This window comes from Varanus komodoensis, unplaced genomic scaffold, assembly GCF_004798865.1.
Source record: "Varanus komodoensis strain SLA01 unplaced genomic scaffold, ASM479886v1 scaffold2, whole genome shotgun sequence".
NCBI classification, from domain to species: Eukaryota; Metazoa; Chordata; class Lepidosauria; order Squamata; family Varanidae; genus Varanus; species Varanus komodoensis.
In genome coordinates this window covers 27,110,295-27,117,827 of record NW_025335568.1, presented here as the reverse complement: position 1 = coordinate 27,117,827, position 7,533 = coordinate 27,110,295, and the positions used below count along the sequence as shown (strand labels likewise).

Sequence of the window (7,533 nt, the reverse complement as noted above, 5' to 3'; positions counted from 1 at the left end):
TCCATCATATCTCCCTCCAGTGCATGTATGGAGGTAAGCACTATTGCAAAACATAAATACACAAGAGGGAGGTATTAATACACTTCTTGAAACTCCAGAATTTGCTGTTGTACAATCTTTAAGGGGAAACCTCCGAAGTGGTGGTGATAGGAGAGGACTCTTCAGCATCAACACAACCCAAATCTAGTTATTTACTTTTTCCCTTAACAAATACAAGTTGCTCTCATGAAATTATATCAAAAAACATCAGTGAAATGCCCATGATGTTTCTAATGAAAACTTCTTTCATGCCACAGGGGCTGTTTCCATTAACAAAAATGGCTAGATTTATTACCAGTTCTTTCACAATGACAGCATCTCCAAGTCAGATAATATTTCACTTGGCAATTCAACAGTTACAGGCCCTCCTAAACCGATATTCCTACCCGTTTCCTCCAGAATCAACAGATTTGATGTGTTCATTCCTCTTGGCAATAGGGGGCAGTGAATTCACAGAGGAGAAGAAAAACATATGATTAGCTGGAGGAAATTGTCCTGTTCTGGGAAGAGGGGGAGGAAAGCATAATAGCAAAAGCATAACTAAGGCTCCACCTGCATTTTACACATGACAGGCAAAATATTATTTTTCAGGTTTCCATTGGAGAAAGGACCTTTTGGAAACAAACTGAACGTCCCATGTAAGCTGAGTGGCTACTTGAATGATCACCATTTCAAATTTCACTTAGAAAGTTGGCTTGCAAGACCCTGGAAAGGAGAAGTTACTTTATGCACTTTGTGTTAGTTTCCATTCAGTTTCTTCTGGAAATGGAAAGGTCTTGCATGTTTGAACTGTTCCTTACTCTATTGTGAGTTAAGCAGGTGATGGGAGCCTGAAGGAGCGCTTACATCTATATATGCCCGCCCGCCCCTTGAGATCAGCAGGAGAGGCCCTTCTCCGGGAACCCTCCGTGAAAGAAATTAGGAGGGTGGGTACTCGGAGGAGGGCTTTCTCTGCGGTGGCACCTAAGTTATGGAATGCGCTCCCCAGAGAGGTCCGCCTGGCACCGTCGTTATTTGTTTTTCGGCGCCAGGCGAAGACCTTCTTATTTAAGTGGCATTTTAACTGTTAATATTATTGGATTTTATCTGGCCAGGGTGGCTTATTTTATATTGGTATTTTTGCATTTTTAACTTAATGTTTGTATTTTTTAATTTAATGTTATAATTATTTTTTTTAACTTAACGTTGTAAGCCGCCCCAAGGCTTCGGCGAATGGGGCGGCATAAAAATGTTTTAATAAATAAATAAATAATAAAATGGGGGTGTTTATTTCTTTATTATTCAATTTATATCCTTCCTTTATTCTTCTTGCTGGGAACCTTGTTAAGAACCAGGGCAATCAGTCACATCATTATTTGCTCTATAATGGGATGTTCAGGTTGTGAGTGCTGTTACTTATGATGCTAAAAGATTACCAGCCGTGCGAAAGGCGGCTTTGGAGACCCACAACATGCAGAAGTGCAAGCAATCTTGCGGGAGTGGGGATGACCTCTAAAGCAGAGGACAAGCTGTTCCAGAAAAGACTGAACATGGGTAGCGGTCATGGAACATGGACTCTTTGGGACAGGGACTGCGGGGAAGAGGGAATGACATGGGGAGGCTGGAAACATTAATAGGAAGCGCTGTGCAGTGAACACTTTGGTTCAGGCCTCACTTAACCATGTACCATATGGAATGCAGAATTGACTTGTGGAAAGTCTGGCAAAATGTGCAATGATGCAAGCCCATATATACTCCCCAGGGAGGAAGTCCTACTGGAATCAGTGGGTTTTACTTCTAAGTAGACCTGTACAGGGTTGTGCTGTAAATGACTTTAAAAGGAATTAAAATATACAGGGGTTATGTCTTGAGGGTTATATACAGAAGGTTTATTAGCAATGGAAGCTTAAAGAACCTCAGGAGGTAGAGATTAAAAATATCTGTATATGGATAGTGACCCATAGAGTTTCCAAAGATATCTTGCTGAGCACTATTGAAAATCAAGTAGGACAGAAAGAAAAAGCCTAGATGGTTGACTGAAGAAATATGCACAATTGCTAAGGACAAGCAAGAAGCAAAAGCAAAAGGTGACAGAAATAGTGTCAGAATCTTGAAAGCAACTTTTCAGTGACTACATATAGAGATAAAAAGAACTATTGCCAAGAGTAGTGCAAAGAAATATACATGAATAAAAGAGGAAAAGCAGGACACCTCATCCAAAAAATCCAGGAAATCAAAGGGAAATTCAAAGCTGGATTAGGAATGTTGCAAGACAAACAGGGAACATACTATTTGACCAGGATCAAATAAAGAGAAGATAGAAACAATATATAGAAAACTAAACAGAAGAGATAAAAATGAGTCTATTTTGAAGAAAAATACTATGAGGAAGAACCTGCAGTGTTAGGAAGTGAAGCACTTGGAAGGAACAAAGCACCTGGAGTAGACAGGACACCAGTAGAACTATTCCAAACTGCACAGACAGAATCGGTCCAATCCTGGCACAAATATGGGAAACAAAACAACAGCCCAAAGACGGGAAATGCTCAATATTTATTCATTTGTTTATTTAGTGATTTACATCCTGCCTTTTTCCTAAAAAGGGCTCAAGGCAGCTTACATCATTCTCCTCCTCCATCTTATTGCCACAACAACAACAACAACCCTGTGAGGTAGGTTGGGCTGAGAGTCTGTGACTGGCCCAAAGTCACCCAGTTGGCTCCATGGCTGAGCGGCGACTAGAACCCAGATTCTCTGAGTCCCAGTCCCATGCTCTTCACCACTACACCACACTGGCTCACTGGCATTCCAGCACGAAGAAAGGAAAGAGTGCAGCAACTGCAAAACCATTGCACTAATTTTCCAAGAAAGCAAAGTGAAGCTCTAAGTGTTGCAAACAAAAAATATTACCCTATAGAAGTGAGAAATGCATGATGTACAAGCTAACATCTGAAAAAGAAGAGTACCCAAGGTCATATCAGAAATATACATTGGCTACTGGAGCACACCAGAGAATTTCAGAAAAAGATCAGCCCGTGCTTTATAGAGTTCAGCAAAGTGTTTGATCGCAAGACACTGTGGATGACCCAGAAGGAAATGGGTGTACCTCAACACTTGATTGTCCTGATGCATAATCTGTATTGCAGGCAAGAATCTGTTAGGACAGAACATGGAGAAATAGAATGGTTTCCTGTGGGCACAGGCATCAGACAAGGGTGCGTGTTATGTCTGTATCTGTTCAATCAGCATGCAGAATATGTCATAAGGAAAGCTGGATTAAGTTCAGAGGAAAAAGACTGAAAATTGGCAGAAGATACATCTATAATCTAATGCAGACAATGCTGTATTACTGGCAGAAAGCAGCAATAAATTGAAAAGGCTCCTGATGAAAGAAGAAAGTGCAAAATCAGGATTGCATCTGAACATTAAGGAAAGAAATCACAAACACAGAACTTTACAGTCAACATTGAGAAATTTAAATTGTGAAAGATTTTGCATACATTGGCTCAGTCTTCAATTGAAATGGACACCACAGCCAAGAAATTAGAAGAATATGGAGACTACAAAGGGCAGCAATGGAGGAACTAGAAAGGATAATCAAGTGTAAGGATGTTTCACTGGAGACTAAGGCCAGAAATAGTCACACAATTGTATTCCCAATCACTATTTATGGGTATGAAATTTGGACAGCAAAGAAAGCTGCCAGGAAGAAAAGTGATGCATTTGAAACATGTGGCTGGAGGAGAGCTTTGTGAATACTGTGGACTGAACAGAAAATGAACAAATTTGCCCTATAACAAATCGAGGCAGAACTTTACCTGGAAGCAAAAATGATGAAACTGAGGTAGTTCTACTGGGGACAGCTCATGAAAAGGCAAATCTCTTGGAGAAGACAATCATGCTAGGGAAAGTTGAAAGCAGCAGCAGCCGCAGCAGAATGAGACCAATTATGAGATGGATTGATTCAGTAAAGAAAGTCATAGACTTGAATTTACAAGAGCAGGTCTGTCAAGGACAAGACATTTTGGAGGACATTCATTCATGGGGTCACCATAAGCCAGACATGACTTGACAGCCACGCACCAACAATTAAGAATTCATGCATTCGATTGCGAAATCCTCATAATTTATATAGGAAAGGAGCTAGATATAGGCATACTTTGAGTCATCTAATCCCAGTACCAATGAATTTAATAGTCTAACTGAATCTAGATCCATCTCCTTATATTCTGAAGACAGATGATTTGCCCTTGACAGATGGACCATTAGTATTATGGAATGAGGTCTCCTCCGTGCCCTGCCAAAAAAGAAAGAAAGAAAGAAAGAAAGAAAGAAAGAAAGAAAGAAAGAAAGAAAATCCAGATTCTGAAGGAAACACTAGGGAAAGTATAGTGCTTCCTACCCATTGCAATAGCAAGTCTGTTGCATCCTTTGCATGATGGCTTTTGCTGCAGGAATACAAACCAGCTACAGAGATTCCTTGGGGTAAGAGTGCTGGCCAATAGCTCTCCTTGAAATTAAACCCAGGGTTTTGTAGCCTGCTTGAGTGAATAATGGACACAACTCTCTCTTTCTGGCACCTAAAATAAATAAAAGCCATCAATCGTATTCTCTTTATTCCTAACCTTAAAGTGCTATTAATTCCTGATCCTTGAAAGTAGTCCTTATGCTAATATGATTGAATGTATCATTCACCTTTTGTGCCAAAGCTTTGCATTGTTGATTTGTGTTCAATGCATTAGCCACAATAACCCCAAAGACTTCTCAAAAATGCTACTGCCTGGCCAGCTAACCTTCACATACTGTGAATACACTTGGATCCCTCTCTCTCTTGTGTAACATTTGACATTCATCTCCTTTTGAACATGAGTGGCACTCTCCAGTTCTTTGAGCTCTAGCTGAGATGTGATAATAATGCTTCCCCCTCCTTCTATTTGATAATGAAAGAGTCCTTAGACACATGATGAATCATCCCCACTTGCTCAGACATGTAAAAGTGAATAAATAGGGAAGACACCCCAGTGCAACATCCAGCTGACTTTTTTATTATTATTTTTATTTTTGGCAGAGCAACTCTCCCTGTGTGGCTTCCTGAATCTTCTTTCTCACATTTGATATGAAATCATACAACTGGCTTCCAAACCAACGTTGTGAAGAAGAAACAGATGGTAAGTCCAGTCCTTGGAAGGTGACTTGAATCAAATGAATAGTCTACAGCAAGCTGTCTTGTTCTCCTGTAGGAAATGTGCCAGCTTGATTCAAGGTTGGAGGAATAAAAAGCTTTTCTGGTTTCAATCAAATGTCTCTTCTAAACAATTTACATGCACATAGTGTAATCCTTATCGAGAGCATTTATAGTGTTCTTAAATCAGGGGTGCAGAAATTCAGCCCCAGGGGGAAAACTGAGCCTCTGGGATTTCCCAGATGGCCCTCCCCTCTCCTACAGCCCATCCCATTCCCTCTGACCACCACTTGTTTGGTGGTTTCCTGGCTTTTGTATGATTTTTCCCACATTCTAAAGCATGGGTCCCCAAACTACGGCCCGCGGGCTGGATCCAGCCTGCCATGCTTGTTTATCCGGCCTGCCTCAGAGGTTTTGGACTCCCCGCACCTGCACCTGCCACCGCCACCCACCTCGCTCCACCTGGAGATTGTTTTGGACTCGCTTGGAGATCTCCGAGCGAGCAAGCCACCACCTCGCTGCGCAGATCCGCCACTGCCTCACTGCACACGCAGCTGCTGCCGCCTTTCAACTGGCCCCCTGTTGAAAAAGCTTGAGGACCCCTGTTCTAAAATATTGAAATGATCCCTTCGTGGCAACCACCTTCTCCAAAATAAAAATTTGCCCTTGAGCTAAAAGTGGTTCCATAACCTTGCTTGAAATATAGGGATTCACACAAGCATTTCAGGAATGTTCTGCTGGACCAGAGCAAAAGTTTATCATCTAGTTTAACATCTTGACACCATCAGTGGCCAACCAGATACCTCTGGGAAGATCACAAAGGGGAGAGGACCAGCAATGAAGGCGAAAGCTTTCTGTATTGTTTATCCTCTCCTGGCAACTGCTGTTCAGAGGCACAACAACAATGAAGGTTCCATGCAGCTCGTGGCAACTTTTAGCGCATCTTGTGGCAATGAACTCCGTTGCAGTCTCCTTCGGAGTGCTTGCGCAGACTGGGTTAAGAGGGGGTGGTGGCACTGACAAGTGGTGGGCCCACGAAGGACATCGTGTTAAGGGCCATCCAAAGCCCAGAGCTGGCAAGGGTGTAACGCGCAAGACAACAGTCAAGGCTCTGCTCACACACTGGCCTTCTACTTGTGTATTTAGAATGCCACCTAGATCCCCAGCTATTTGTAAGGTCCCTTCCAAGCAAGGGGCATGGAGCAAAGTTGCCCCAGAGGCCTAGGAAATACTTCCCAAAACAGCAGTTGCCAGTGAGAATATCTGTGTCAATTAGGGATGGGTGATAATTTTGTTCCGGTTCATTTTTATACAAATTTTCCAAAATTTGCAATATTTTCCATATATGGGACATAAAGAACATAAGATGTAAAAGAATTCAAATGTGGGAAAAAACAAAATTATTCACCCAGATCCAAGAGTGTGTGTGCTTTGCACTTTAAAAATCTAGGCTTGAATTCTTGTGCATTTAACCATCTTCCTTTCTTCCTTTCTTTTACCTGACAGGCTTCTCATTTTTCACAGCTATATGTTAGACAGGAACAAACATGAATTTCTCTATTATGTCGTAGCGGCTCCTGTTGAATTCTGCTCATGCAGATGAGTAAGCATTTCTTTTAGGTGCATGTTTTATAAAGATTTGCTCAAATCTGCAACATTCTTATTTAGAAGGAAAGGATTTTTAAAATTTTGAATGCTGAGACAAGGAAACTGACAGGTTCTCAGTCCTGTCTCAGATATCTTACTGTGACTACTAGGCTATTAGCATACATTGTTTATCACGAGTGATAGGAATGTAAAATAGTTGAAGTTTTTTTTCTAATATGTAGTATTACCATTCTGCTTTGGCTGTGATCCAGAAAGCAAAATATACTACTCCTCAGACCATTCCCAAATCCATGCTTCTGAAGGTCAGAGCATTTCCAAAATAGTATTTGATGCACTGTGAGGGACTGCAGTAAAAAGAAAAGCAGGCAGCCCTTGTATCTGTGTATCTGAGAGGCACCGGGGGATCTCTGAATCATGGCCAATGACTCAAAGTTGCAATTGTTCCAATACGAAATCCCGTACAAACAAAATCATTTTGTTTTCAAAGAAATTGCTCTAAGAAGGCTGTCTCAAAAATGTGTACACTAATGGGGATAGAAGTATCTGGAAAAAGTTAACCAGGCTTTGTACTTGGAGAACACTTATTACAAGTAGGAATGTCAGAGAAATCTACAATGAATTCAGCTGAGTTCTGCCTTCAGATTCCACAGCAGCCCAGCTTTGTCCAAGTCATGCAGATTCCTCAGATTTGTGGTCCACTTTTTCACCTTTTTGCAGAGAGAAGA

The 7,533-nt window shown here is 41.4% G+C and overlaps 1 protein-coding gene across 1 annotated transcript in view; it reads right to left on the bottom strand.

The window, feature by feature from the left end:
* Positions 1–7,533, bottom strand: part of SYNPO2 (synaptopodin 2) — a 117,580-nt gene that overhangs the window by 71,960 nt on the left and 38,087 nt on the right. The gene's annotated exons all lie outside the window — the stretch shown is intronic.